This window comes from Canis lupus, chromosome X (genome assembly GCF_011100685.1).
Source record: "Canis lupus familiaris isolate Mischka breed German Shepherd chromosome X, alternate assembly UU_Cfam_GSD_1.0, whole genome shotgun sequence".
NCBI classification, from domain to species: domain Eukaryota; kingdom Metazoa; phylum Chordata; class Mammalia; order Carnivora; family Canidae; genus Canis; species Canis lupus.
This window is the reverse complement of record NC_049260.1, coordinates 54,021,401-54,036,346: the sequence shown is the minus strand read 5'-3', so window position 1 is coordinate 54,036,346 and position 14,946 is coordinate 54,021,401. Positions and strand designations below refer to the sequence as shown.

General features: G+C 42.9%; 1 pseudogene; it reads left to right on the top strand.

Annotated features, from left to right (window-relative positions):
* The first annotated feature begins 10,089 nt into the window (after positions 1 to 10,089).
* Positions 10,090 to 10,714, top strand: LOC102155188 (annotated as a pseudogene).
* The last annotated feature ends 4,232 nt before the right edge of the window (positions 10,715 to 14,946 follow it).

Here is a 14,946-nt window from a genome sequence, read left to right as displayed (position 1 = left end):
CAGCATTCAGAGGCCTCTTGTGATAGGATTGTTCCTTGTCCCTACTGGGAAGCCTATCTCAGATGGCATAGATCACAGAAACAGCCTGGAAAAACAGATTGGTGAGTTGTGAGCCTCAATTTCAATTTCACCAAGTCCTTAAATATTTCCTAGATGGCTTGTGAAGCTGCTCGACAAGCCCAAGCCCATGAATAGGATTTTCAGCCTTTCAGGCATATAATTTTGGTTGGGCTCAAAGGTGATGCCTCAGAGATGCCTTGGACTTTCCCAGATCAGGGGACTTTGGTGGTAAGGTTTGGAGAATAAATGGTAATATGATCCAGCTTTGCTATTGCCCCCTGGTCCTGGAAGGGCTGGGAAAGTCAGTCCAGAAGTTATTGATAAGGACAACATCGATTATTTAAAGTGTCCTAAGTGTCCATAGTGTCTGATTCTTTTGTGAGAGCTGGCATGTGCCCCTTTGGAAAGCTAGGCAGTGGTTGGATAGCTGCTATAGTTTAAGTTCAAAGGGCCAGAGCTGAATGGTTGTAAAGTTGGTAAACCATGACTTAGGTCACGGTATACAATTAGGTAGATTTGGTAGATTTGGTAGATACAATTAGTTGGAATTCTGGGATTACCATTCATTAGCTGATTTATTCTCTCTGAGGCTCATTTTTTCTGATTTGTAGAATGGAAAGTCTGGCAATACCTACTTTTGGGAGGAGCTGTTTTGAGAATTAAATTAAATGAGGTAACACTTATACAGTGTCTGGAACATAATAGGTGCTTAGTAATGGAAGATTCTGTGGCTGCTGTTATTTTGTGGTGTCCAGGAGTGGCAGGAGCTAATGAGTAAATACCAAGGGTCAAAAACCTTAGGGAAGTCAAGTCCAAAGTAGAAGAATAAGACTTGAAATGGAAGACAAAGTCAGAATAGAAAATTGGGGAAAGCTGAAAGAGAAAATAAGAACTAGAGTGGTAAGTACCACCATTATTGGCTGCAGGCCACATGATCCAAGGGTGATTCAGGCTGGTTTAGAGAGATAAGGCCCTCAAAGATAACTGGAAGTCTAGTTCCACTCACCACCTTCCTGTATTCACAAACATCTCATAGGTCCAACTTTGTGAATAACCCTTTGGGTTGGCCCAATAAACTGAGGTTATTCAAAACAGGAAGTGGTTACTTATAGTCACTATGTTGAGGCTAAGTAATTCTGCCAAAGTCATATTTTTCCATCCTTGTCTTTTGCCCAAAGACCTGAGGTCTTATTGAGGAATGGAACCAGAGAAGCTGAAATCCTAAGATTTTTATCTGTATCCTTAAATTCCTGAACCTCTCATCTCTGAGAGAGAATACTTGTCTGTATTAGTCATGATAGGTTAAGGTTATGCTGTAGTGACAAACCCTGAAATTAGTGCTTAAAACGATAAAGGTTTATTTCTTGCTTATGCTACATGTCTATTGCAGGTCACTTGAGGGCTCTACTCATCATAGTCATCCGAGACCCAAGCTGACAGAGAGAGCTTCCATCTCAAATCATTTCCATGATTGTTGCATCAAAAGAGAGGAGAGCTGAATTACTCTCTGATCCTTAAAGTTTCCACCCAGAAGTGACCTATGTCAATTCTACTCATTTTTCTTTTTTCTTTTTTTTTAATTTATTTTTTATTGGTGTTCAATTTACTAACATACAGAATAACCCCCAGTGCCCGTCACCCATTCACTCCCACCCCCCGCCCTCCTCCCCTTCTACCACCCCTAGTTTGTTTCCCAGAGTTAGGAGTCTTTATGTTCTGTCTCCCTTTCTGATATTTCCCACACATTTCTTCTCCCTTCCCTTATATTCCCTTTCACTATTATTTATATTCCCCAAATGAATGAGAACATATAATGTTTATCCTTCTCCGACTGACTTACTTCACTCAGCATAATACCCTCCAGTTCCATCCACGTTGAAGCAAATGGTGGGTATTTGTCATTTCTAATAGCTGAGTAATATTCCATTGTATACATAAACCACATCTTCTTAATCCATTCATCTTTAGATGGACACCGAGGCTCCTTCCACAGTTTGGCTATCGTGGCCATTGCTGCTATAAACATCGGGGTGCAGGTGTCCCGGTGTTTCATTGCATTTGTATCTTTGGGGTAAATCCCCAACAGTGCAATTGCTGGGTCGTAGGGCAGGTATATTTTTAACTGTTTGAGGAACCTCCACACAGTTTTCCAGAGTGGCTGCACCAGTTCACATTCCCACCAACAGTGTAAGAGGGTTCCCTTTTCACCACATCCTCTCCAACATTTGTTGTTTCCTGCCTTGTTAATTTTCCCCATTCTCACTGGTGTGAGGTGGTATCTCATTGTGGTTTTGATTTGTATTTCCCTGATGGCAAGTGATGCAGAGCATTTTCTCATATGCATGTTGGCCATGTCTATGTCTTCCTCTGTGAGATTTCTCTTCATGTCTTTTGCCCATTTCATGATTGGATTGTTTGTTTCTTTGGTGTTGAGTTTAATAAGTTCTTTATAGATCTTGGAAACTAGCCCGTTATCTGATATGTCATTTGCAAATATCTTCTCCCATTCTGTAGGTTGTCTTTTAGTTTTGTTGACTGTATCCTTTGCTGTGCAAAAGCTTCTTATCTTGATGAAGTCCCAATAGTTCATTTTTGCTTTTGTTTCTTTTGCCTTCATGGATGTATCTTGCAAGAAGTTACTGTGGCCGAGTTCAAAAAGGGTGTTGCCTGTGTTCTTCTCTAGGATTTTGATGGAATCTTGTCTCACATTTAGATCTTTCATCCATTTTGAGTTTATCTTTGTGTATGGTGAGAGTGGTCTAGTTTCATTCTTCTGCATGTGCATGTCCAATTTTCCCAGCACCATTTATTGAAGAGACTGTCTTTCTTCCAGTGGATAGTCTTTCCTCCTTTATCGAATATTAGTTGACCATAAAGTTCAGGGTCCACTTCTGGGTTCTCTATTCTGTTCCACTGATCTATGTGTCTGTTTTTGTGCCAGTACCACACTGTCTTGATGACCACAGCTTTGTAGTACAACCTGAAATCTGGCATTGTGATGCCCCCAGATATGGTTTTCTTTTTTAAAATTCCCCTGGCTATTCGGGATCTTTTCTGATTCCACACAAATCTTAAAATAATTTGTTCTAACTCTCTGAAGAAAGTCCATGGTATTTTGATAGGGATTGCATTAAACGTGTATACTGCCCTGGGTAACATTGACATTTTCACAATATTAATTCTGCCAATCCATGAGCATGGAATATTTTTCCATCTCTTTGTGTCTTCCTCAATTTCTTTCAGAAGTGTTCTATAGTTTTGAGGGTATAGATCCTTTACATCTTTGGTTAGGTTTATTCCTAGGTATCTTATGCTTTTGGGTGCAATTGTAAATGGGATTGACTCCTTAATTTCTCTTTCTTCAGTCTCATTGTTAGTGTATAGAAATGCCACTGATTTCTGGGCATTGATTTTGTATCCTGCCACGCTACCGAATTGCTGTATGAGTTCTAGCAATCTTGGGGTGGAGGCTTTTGGATTTTCTATGTAGAGTATCATGTCATTGGTGAAGAGGGAGAGTTTGACTTCTTCTTTGCCAATTTGAATGCCTTTAATGTCTTTTTGTTGTCTGATTGCTGAGGCTAGGACTCAGTACTCTGTTGAATAGCAGTGGTGAGAGTGGACATCCCTGTCTTGTTCCTGATCTTACGGGAAAGGCTCCCAGTGCTTCCCCATTGAGAATGATATTTGCTGTGGGCTTTTCATAGATGGCTTTTAAGATGTTGAGGAATGTTCCCTCTATCCCTACACTCTGAAGAGTTTTGATCAGAAATGGATGCTGTATTTTGTCAAATGCTTTCTCTGCATCTAATGAGAGGATCATATGGTTCTTGGTTTTTCTCTTGCTGATATGATGAATCACATTGATTGTTTTACGGGTGTTGAACCAGCCTTGTGTCCCGGGGATAAATCCTACTTGGTCATGGTGAATAATTTTCTTAATGTATTGTTGGATCCTATTGGCCAGTATCTTGTTGAGAATTTTTGCATCCATGTTCATCAGGGATATTGGTCTGTAATTCTCCTTTTTGGTCGGGTCTTTGTCTGGTTTTGGAATTAAGGTGATGCTGGCCTCATAGAACGAATTTGGAAGTACTCCATCTCTTTCTATCTTTCCAAACAGCTTTAGGAGAATAGGTATGGTTTCTTCTTTAAACGTTTGATAGAATTCCCCTGGGAAGCCATCTGGCCCTGGACTCTTGTGTCTTGGGAGGTTTTTGATGACTGCTTCAATTTCCTCCCTGGTTACTGGCCTGTTCAGGTTTTCTATTTCTTCCTGTTCCAGTTTTGGTAGTTTGTGGCTTTCCAGGAATGCGTCCATTTCTTCTAGATTGCCTAATTTATTGGCGTATAGCTGTTCAGAATATGTTTTTAAAATCGTTTGTATTTCCTTGGTGTTGGTAGTGATCTCTCCTTTCTCATTCATGATTTTATTAATTTGAGTCTTCTCTCTCTTCCTTTTAATAAGGCTGGCTAATGGTTTATCTATCTTATTAATTCTTTCAAAGAACCAACTCCTGGTTCTGTTGATCTGTTCCACAGTGCTTCTGGTCTCGATTTCGTTGAGTTCTGCTCGAATCTTTATTAACTCCCTTCTTCTCCTGGGTGTAGGATCTATTTGCTGTTTTTTCTCTAGCTCCTTTATGTGTAAGGTTAGCTTTTGTATTTGAGTTCTTTCCAGTTTTTGAATGGATGCTTGTATTGCGATGTATTTCCCCCTTAGGACTGCTTTTGCGCATCCCAAAGATTTTGAACGGTTGTATCTTCATTCTTATTAGTTTCCATGAATCTTTTTAATTCTTCCTTAATTTCCTGGTTGACCCTTTCATCTTTTAGAAGGATGGTCCTTAACCTCCACATGTTTGAGGCCCTTCCAAACTTCTTGTTGTGATTTAGTTCTAATTTCAAGGCATTATGGTCTGAGAATATGCAGGGGACGATCCCATTCTTTTGGTATCGGTTCAGACCCAATTTGTAACCCAGTATGTGGTCTATTCTGGAGAAAGTTCCATGTGCACTTGAGAAGAATGTGTATTCAGTTGAGTTTGGATGTAAAGTTCTGTAGGTATCTGTGAAATCCATCTGGTCCAGTGTATCATTTAAAGCTCTTGTTTCTTTGGAGATGTTGTGCTTAGAAGAACTATCGAGTATAGAAAGAGCTAGATTGAAGTCACCAAGTATAAGTGTATTATTATCTAAGTATTTCTTCACTTTGGTTAATAATTGATTTATATATTTGGCAGCTCCCACATTCGGGGCATATATATTGAGGATTGTTAAGTCCTCTTGTTGAATAGATCCTTTAAGTATGAGATAGTGTCCCTCTTCATCTCTCACTACAGTCTTCGGGGTAAATTTTAGTTTATCTGATATAAGGATGGCTACCCCTGCTTTCTTTTGAGGACCATTCGAATGGTAAATGGTTCTCCAACCTTTTATTTTCAGGCTGTAGGTGTCCTTCTGTCTCAAATGAGTCTCTTGTAGACAGCAAATAGATGGGTCCTGCTTTTTTATCCAGTCTGAAATCCTGTGCCTTTTGATGGGGTCATTAAGCCCGTTCACGTTCAGAGTTACTATTGAGAGATATGAGTTTAGTGTCATCATGATATCTATTCAGTCCTTGTTTTTGTGGATTGTTCCATTGAACTTCTTCTTAAAGGGGAATTTTAAGAGTCCCCCTTAAAATTTCTTGCAGAGCTGGTTTGGAGGTCACATATTCTTTTAGTTGCTGCCTGTCTTGGAAGCTCTTTATCTCTCCTTCCATTTTGAATGAGAGCCTTGCTGGATAAAGTATTCTTGGTTGCATGTTCTTCTCATTTAGGACCCTGAATATATCCTGCCAGCCCTTTTTGGCCTGCCAGGTCTCTGTGGAGAGGTCTGCTGTTACCCTAATACTCCTCCCCATAAAAGTCAGGGATTTCTTGTCTCTTGCTGCTTTAAGGATCTTCTCTTTATCTTTGGAATTTGCAAGCTTCACTATTAAATGTCGAGGTGTTGAACGGTTTTTATTGTTTTTTTGGGGGGGGATCTCTCTATTTCCTGGATCTGAATGCCTGTTTCTCTTCCCATATTAGGAAAGTTTTCAGCTAGAATTTGTTCAAATACACATTCTGGCCCTCTGTCCCTTTCGGCGCCCTGGGAACACCAATTAAACGTAAGTTTTTCTTCGTCAGGCTGTCGTTTATTTCCCTTAATATATCTTCATGGTCTTTTAATTGTTTGTCTCTTTTTTCCTCAGTTTCCCTCTTTGCTATCAACTTGTCTTCTATGTCACTCACTGGTTCTTCCACTTCGTTAACCCTCGTCGTTAGGACCTCTAGTTTGGATTGCATCTCATTCAATTGATTTTTAATTTCTGCCTGATTAGCTCTAAATTCTGCAGTCATGAAGTCTCTTGAGTCCTTTATGCTTTTTTCTAGAGCCACCAGTAGCTGTGTAATAGTGCTTCTGAATTGGCTTTCTGGCATTGAATTGTAATCCAGATTTTGTAACTGTATGGGAGAGAGGACTGTTTCTGATTCTTTCTTTTGAGGTGAGGTTTTCCTTCTAGTCATTTTGCTCAGTGCAGAATGGCCAAAAGCAAGTTGTATTGGGAAAAGGAGAAAAAGAGAGGAGAGCAAGAAGGAAAGAAAAGAGAAAGAGAAAAAAAAGGAAGAAAAAAACGAAAAAAAGAAGAAAAAGAGAAAGAAAAAGAAAGAAAGGAGAAAAAAGGGGGATGGGGGAAGGAAACAAATCAAAAAGCAAAACAAAACAAAACAAAACAAAAGAACCACGGGGGAGTATCTTCTGATTCTGTGTACTTTAAGACCCTTGGCTTCCCCTATAACTTGTCCTTCTAGCTGGTCTTCTGGGGGAGGGGCCTGTTGTGCTGATTTTCAGGTGTTAGCAGTTGGGGGAGCTGCTCTGCCCCTGCCCGGTGCAGGGCTTAGTGGGGGTTGTTTACCCCGTGAGGCCCCAGGAGCAACAGCCCTAGTGGCGGGGCCAGCTCTGGAAACCTGGATTCAGCTCCGGTAGGAACTCCGGAGGTCTCCGTCTGCAGGGCCTGGAGGCTCCGGGGCGGGCCACTGATCTGCTCAGCTCAGGGCAGGAGCGTCCTCGCTGTCCTGGGCCCTCCCGGCCTCTGCCTGTCCCGGGGGGAGGCCGGATCCTGGGCTGTGTCCCGGCGCCCTGTGCTCCGGTGCCTGTGCTGTTGGATTCGCGCTCCCGGGCCGCGCAGCCCCCTCCGCGGAGCCGCCGCCCAAGCCCCCCCAAGCTGCTCCTGGAACCGCGCAGGCCCCTCCGCACAGAGCCTCTTCCTCTGCCCGAGCCCCTCCGAGCTGCTTCCGGGGCCGCGCAGCCCCTCCGAGCTGCTCCAGGTCCCGCCGGTCCCGCCGTGCGCGCTGCAGCCCTTAGGGAGCTCGGCGCACTCTCCTGGGCGCGCAGTTGCTGTTACTGTCCCCGGGAGCCCGAGGGCATCCCCGCCCTCCTGGGTCCTGCTCCAACTCCCTGCGAGCCCCTTTCCGCCCGGGAAGGTCGGTGCAGCTCCTGCTCCTCCGGGACGGGGCTCTCCTGTCCTGGGGACACTCGCCCCGGCCTCAGCCCGGCTCCTCGCGGGGCCCCTCCCCCTGGATGCCTTTTGTTTCTTTATTTCTTTTTTCCTGTCTTCCTACCTTGATAGAAGCGCGAACTCTTCTTACTGTAGCATTCCAGGTGTTCTCTCTTTAATTCTCAGGCCGAATTCATAGATTTTCAGGATAATTTGAAGGTTTTCTAGGTAATTTGGTGGAGACAGATGATTTGGAGACCCTACTCTTCCGCCATCTTGCCCCTCCTCTCCTCTACTCATTTTTCATTGGGCCAAGTAAATCATATAGCCATGCCTAACTTCAAAGGGGTAAGGGAAGTGCAATTCTACCATGTACTTGGAGGAGGAAAGCCAGAAATTACTGGTGAACAACACTTATGACTACCATGCTGTCTTATTGAAATATGGGCTCTGGTACACCAACATGTGGTATAGTTAAAATCTCAGTGCAGAAACAGTTCTTTTGTCTTTTCCTGAAAAGTTCTATTATTCTGGAAGGCTATGTCCTTAGTTAGTATCCCAAGTATCTTAGAGGCAGATAAGTTGGCTTAAGTCACTGACAAGCTCACTGAAAGGGCATATGACAGTATTCTGGGGTTAACTAGTGCGGATTGTGGACTTCTAACCGGGTTAGTTTGAGAATCTACAGAAAGTGTCAGGGTGAACATGAGGAAGAAAGACTATCAGTCACATAGCATGGATTTTTCTTTTTAAAATATTTTATTTACTTATTCATGAGAGACACACACACACACACACAGAGGCAGAGACCTAGGCAGAGGGAGAAGTAGGCTCCCCACAGGAGCCCAATGCAGGACTTGATCTCCGGACCCCAGCATCATGCCCTGAGCCAAAGGCAGACGCTCAACCACTGAGCCACCCAGGCATCCAGCACGGATTTTTCTATCTATAGCTACACTAATCACCATGAAAATATTTGCATGGGTGAATAAACCCCTCTGGATTTGTGATGCAGCATTATAATGTCTTCACTTTATAGTTTGGAGGCAAAACTGAAGGATTTCTAACCTGATAAGAGAGGACAAAACACTGGCTTTTCCAAGTGCATGGTCAAGAAATCTTCCCTTGCATGGTGGTTATGCTGGGTTCATGGAAAAATTTAAAAAGATGTACCAATTTCTATCAAAGGTGATCTGTCACTAAGAGTCAAGGTGGGACAAGTTGGCCTCTCTGTTTTGAATTTTCACAGTCTTATGCAAGCCCTCTTTGGAATAATGCCATTTGCTTGGTGAACACTTTCAGAAGTTTTTCCAGGGCTCCTACACAATGAGTTTTCTCAGGTGTTTGAAGTGGGAAATCTCATTAGGTGGGTACTCAGTGGCACAAAAACAGACGTATAGATCCATGGAATAGAATAGATAACCCAGAAATGGATCCTTAACAATATGGTCAACTAATCTTTGAGAATGCAGGAAAGAATATCCATTGGAAAAAAAGACAATCTCTTCAACAAATGGTGTTGGGAAAATTGGACAGCCACATTCAGAAGAGTGAAACTAGATCATTTCCCTACAGCATACACAAACATAAACTCAAAATCGGTGAAAGACCTAAAGGTGGAGACAGGAATCCATCAAAATCCTAGAGGAGAATATAGGCAGCAACCTCTTTGACCTTGGCCACAGCAACTTCTTGCTAGACATGTCTCCAAAGGCAAGGGATATAAAGGCAAAAATGAACTATTGAGACTTCATCAAGATAAAAACGTTTTGCACAGCAAAGGAAATAGTCAACAAAACTAAAAGACAACCCACAGGAAAAAAAAAGACAACCCACAGAATGAGAGAAGATATTTGCAAGTGTCTTATCAGATAAAGGGCTAGTATCCAAAATCTATAAAGAACTTCTGGGTGTTATACTATATGTTGGCAAATCGAACTTCAATAAAAGCAAAAACAAAAAAATAAATTTTAAAAATGCAAAAAAAAAATTTTAAGGGAAAAAAAAGAACTTATTAAACCCGATACCCAAAACCCAAAAAATCCAGTGAAGAAATGGGCAGGAGACATGAACAGACATTTCTCCAAAGAAGACATACAAATGGCCAATAGACACATGAAAAAATTCTCAATATCACTAATCATCAGGGAAATACAAATCAAAACCACAATGACACACCTCCTCAGACCAATCAGAATGGCTAAAATTAACAAGTCAGGAAACCACAAATGTTGGAGAGGAAGTGGAAAAAGGGGAACCCTCTTACACTGTTGGTGGGAATGAAAGCTGTACAGACACTCTGGAAAGCAGTATGGAGTTTCCTCAAAAAGTTAAAAAAAAATAGGGTTACCCTATGACCCAGCAATTGTACTTCTAGGTATTTACCCCAAAGATACAAACATAGTGATCTGAAGAGGCACCTGTATCCCAATGTTCATAGCAGCAATGTCCACAATAGCCAAACTATGGTTTGGCAGTCTCTCCTGGTGTTCATCATCGAGACCATGGGGGGCTACTGTGGCTACCTGGCCAACGTGGGGCGCTCGCCGCGGGAGCCGATGCCGCCTACATCTTCGAGGAGCCGTTTGACATCCGAGATCTGCAGTCCAACATGGAGCACCCGACGGAGAAAATGACGACCACCATTCAGAGGGGACTCGTGCTCAGGAGCGAGAGCTGCAGTGAGAACTCCACCACGGACTTCGTGTACCAGCCGTACTCGCGGAGGGCAAGGGCGTGTTCGACTGCAGGAAGAACGTGCGGGGCCGCTTGCAGCAGGCTGGAGCGCCCTCACCGTTCGATAGAAACTTCGGAACCAAAATCTCCGCCAGAGCCATGCAGTGGATCAGCATGAAACTGAAGGAGTCTCCGGGCAAAGGAAAAGGGTTTGTGACCGATGATTCCATCTGCGTGCTGGGAATGAGCAAAAGAAATCTTTTCTTCCAACCGGTGACAGAGCTGAAGAAGGAAACCGACTTCGAGCGCAGGATCCCCAAAGAGCAGTGGTGGCTGAAGCTGCGGCTGCTCATGAAGATCCTGGCCAAGTACGAGGCCAGCTGCGAGGTCTCCGACTCCGGCCAGCTGGAGCATGGGCACCACCGAGGCCACGAGGAGCCCCCCGCCATCTAGACGCCCCCCGCCCCGCGCTGCAGTGCACTTCCGTTTGCCGCCTCGTTTTCTAGCACTTAAGTTATTTATCGGCACTTTTCTGCGAGTATCGTGGACGTGAATACCCAGTCACGGAGCCCCGGTCCTGTCTCCTCCCCGCCCTCGGGCCCCGAGACTTCAGCACGAGCTGTGTTCCGTGTTCCGTACTGTGTCCTGCTTTACCACGTGCGTGGCCAGTAGAATTAGACATTGAGCTACACCCCCCCCCCAAAAAAAAACCTCTTTTTTTTTGTTTTTTTGTTTTTAAGATTTTATTTATTTACCCATGCGAGACAGAGAGCGAGAGAGCAAGAGACAGAGAGAGAGATGCAGAGACACAGTCAGAGACATAGAGGGAGAAGCAGGCTCCATGTAGGGAACCCGACGTGGGACTCGATCCTAGGAATCCAGGATCACGCCCTGGGCCAAAGGTAGGCGCTAAACCGCTGCGACCCCCTCCCCCCACCCCGCACCCCGGGCTGCCCCATGTCCTTTCTCTTGTTAATGTGATGAATCATGGTGACTGATAGCCAGAGGGGACGCCGGTGGGAGATGGGCAAAATAGACGAAGCATATTAAGAGCTATAAGTATCTGGTTCTCAAATAAATAATTCACAGATATTTAGAAAGTACAGCCTAGGGATCCCTGGGTGGCGCAGCGGTTTGGCGCCTGCCTTTGGCCCAGGGCACGATCCTGGAGACCCGGGATCGAATCCCACGTCGGGCTCCCGGTGCATGGAGCCTGCTTCTCCCTCTGCCTATGTCTCTGCCTCTCTCTCTGTGTGTGTGTGACTATCATAAATAAATAAAAATTTTTAAAAAAAAGAAGAAAAAAAGAAAGAAAGTACAGCCTAGGCAATAGAGTCAGTACTACTGTGACAACTTTGTATGGGGACAGATGGTGATGACACTTCTCCTGGGGAGATCTGAGTATGCACAGAATTGTCAAATCACTAGGTCGTAACCCTGAAACTACTGTAACATTGTGTGTTGACTGTACTTCAATAATATCAAAGAAAAGGGGTTTCTGATGGGACTCACGGTGGGTCCATGAAAGGCATTAAAATGGTCCTAGATCCTAGATGTCCATCTACAGGTGAATGGATAAAATGTCATATATGTATACAACGGAATATTGCATATATACATATTACTCAGCCATCAAAACAATGAAATCTTACCATTTACAATGGATGAACCATTATGGATGGAGCTTCATCCATGAAGCTCATATAGAGTTGAAGTAGAGGCTCCTACATTAAATAGTAGGTATGTCTATTCAGCTTTTATTGATATTTATAATCCAGAATCATAAACTCTCATTTCTCCTATGCTCCTTTCTCTGGGAAGTGTGAAGAAGTGTAAGTTATCGGAAGAACTTTTTGGGATCCCTGGGTGGCGCAGCGGTTTGGCGCCTGCCTTTGGCCCAGGGCGCGATCCTGGAGACCCGGGATCGAATCCCACATCGGGCTCCCGGTGCATGGAGCCTGCTTCTCCCTCTGCCTGTGTCTCTGCCTCATTCTCTCTCTCTCTGTGACTATCACAAATAAATAAAAATAAAAAAAAAATTAAAAAAAAAAGAACTTTTTCTTGCACCTCTTGGATTATTTTTCTCAAATAACAACTAGTAAGATCCCAAAGAACTTGAGAAAACTTTTTCCCTTATCTGTCCACTTTCATTGTTAAAGATTTTACTTATCATTTTAGTACTTCCTATGTATTTTATATGTATAATTTTATACAATTAAAAACAGATTTTTGTCTAGTGAAAAAATGGATGGCTTATACCCATAATATAGGGTATTATGCTAAGTGAAATAAGTCAGAGAAAGATAATTATTATATGATTTCACTTATGTGGATTTTAAGAAGCAGAAGAGATGAACATATGAGAAGGGAGGGAAAAATAAAATAAGATGAAATCAGAGAGGGAGACAAATCATTAGAGACTTAACTATGGGAAACAAACTGAGGGTTACTGGAAGGGAGCTGGGTGAGGGGATGGGGTAACTGGGTGATGGGCATTAAGGAAGACATGTAATGTAATGACTACTGGGTGTTATATACAACTGATGAATCACTGAACTTTACCTTTGAAACTAATAATACACTGTATGTTGATTAATTGAATTTAAATAAAATAAAATATTTTAAAAAGTGGATATGGCTAAGAATGTGAACTTGAGGCCACAGCTATTTTCTAGCATAGCTAGGACCATTACTTGGACCCTTACCGCAGCTGAAAAGAGTGCATGTATTTAGGTGATCTATTATCTACTTGTCATAGCCAAGCATACATGTTCTGAGAGGCATCATTGAATCTATGTCATGGAGCAGTTGAATCCCTGGGCCTGCTCTTTCCCTCATCCTACCTTCATGACTGCCCCATTTTCATATTTAGGGCTTGCTTGCCAATCCAGGTCATATTATATTCCAGAATAGCTTGCAATTTTATCCATGGGGATCTGCTCTATCAGACCTTACTGATTCTCTGCCCCAAACATGTTATATTATGAATGGATATATTCTATGGGCAACAGCAAAAAGTTTAAGAGCTCAGGCTCTGACTCAAATTGCATGTATTTGAATCTGTACTCAGCCAATTAGTAGCTAGTAGGTAACCTTGGACAAATTACTGAACCATTCTGAATTTTTGTTTCTTTAGCTGAAAAATGAGGATAATAAGAGCCTCTCAGGATTACGGTGTTACGGAGATAGTAAGTATAAAACACATTAATAAAAAACTTAGTATGGTGTCTAACATACAATACATGCTCGGTAAATGGTAATCATCACATCATCATCATTATCATTATCACCATCATGAGTCCTGCTAAGGGGCTTGTACATGTCATCTTCCCCAGAGGCCAGGAAAAGTTGCTAACTTTTGTGGTCACTCACTCTTTGTCTTTTCCACGGTAGAGCAGTTGTTTTCATCTTGATCTGTTGTCAGCACTTAATGTGGGTCCCTCAGGCAACTGTCCAAGCCACCCTGTCAGTAGCTGAAATTCTGGTCAACTATGTGGTATCTGGGATGATTTTCTTGGAGCATAAGCTCAGGAAGCTTTTTCCTCCCAGGAATTGGAGAGATAGGGTCATTACCTCTGGGTCCAGTCTATATCAAATGAGGATACCTTGTCCCAAGGCCAGAGGTATGCATGCTCTGAATTGTTATTGAAAGAAATCTATGGGGATAGAAGGAAGCTTTACCCACCTTTCAAAATAGTAAATTAAGATTCCTACAGAACAACCGAGTACTAGAAATCATGACCACACAAGACTGACCTCACAATTGGTCATTACTTTTCTGCTGACTAAGCTTAGAGGGGTCTGGGTATTCAGGAAACCTCAGGTTTCAGGAGACATAATATCTTCATCTGTAACCCCAAAGGCAAGTGGAGAAACATCTGCCAGTGTCTCATCCTGTGTGATTGGATTCCTAGTATCAGCCACCCCCACTTCCACCCAAGCCTCAAACCACATAGTCGGAACACACCTCTGACATGACTTGCAGCCTACACCCTGAACCACTTTCACTGATCAGCTGTGCACTGCTTCATAAACTGTTGTTGATTTTCTTGGCATCAAACTTATAATTTGATTTACATTCTCCTTTCATCTCCCATGTTATCTTATGACGTGGTCCAGTCCTCAAATGAAATCTTATATTCAACCCCACCTCTCTGGCTTGTACTTCTCTTTTTCCTCTTTAGCCACAGCTAGAGATTTCTGTGGCTATAGTGCTATTGGCTGGTATGGCGAGCACCGATCCTGGGAGCTCCATCCTAGCTCAGGCCTTCAGAAGCAGTGATCTTAGTAACTTCACAGCAGCCTCACAAATAGATAGGACCCCAGACCACCAGGTCAAGTATTTCATCTTGGTCATCCTAGTAGTGCCAGGAATGTTCTACAATGGTATGACCAGCATTCACCTGTATTCTGAAGCTATGAAGTTGAGATATATTTGGGCAGTATGCTTAATTATACCTCAGCCCAGATGGTTTGGGTGACTTTCAAAGCAATCATCCTTGGCCACCCCAGAGTAGAATTCCTTAAGACCATACTCTCCTCAAAGTATTTAGATAATGCTGACAAAAGTGACTATGATCTTGGAATAGGAGCTCCCTTAGAACCTTGTGATTAAAAAGTTTCTTAGTTTCATGAGCTACTATTACTTTCTATCTACAGCAGCCTGACTTGTTTCCATCTCCAGT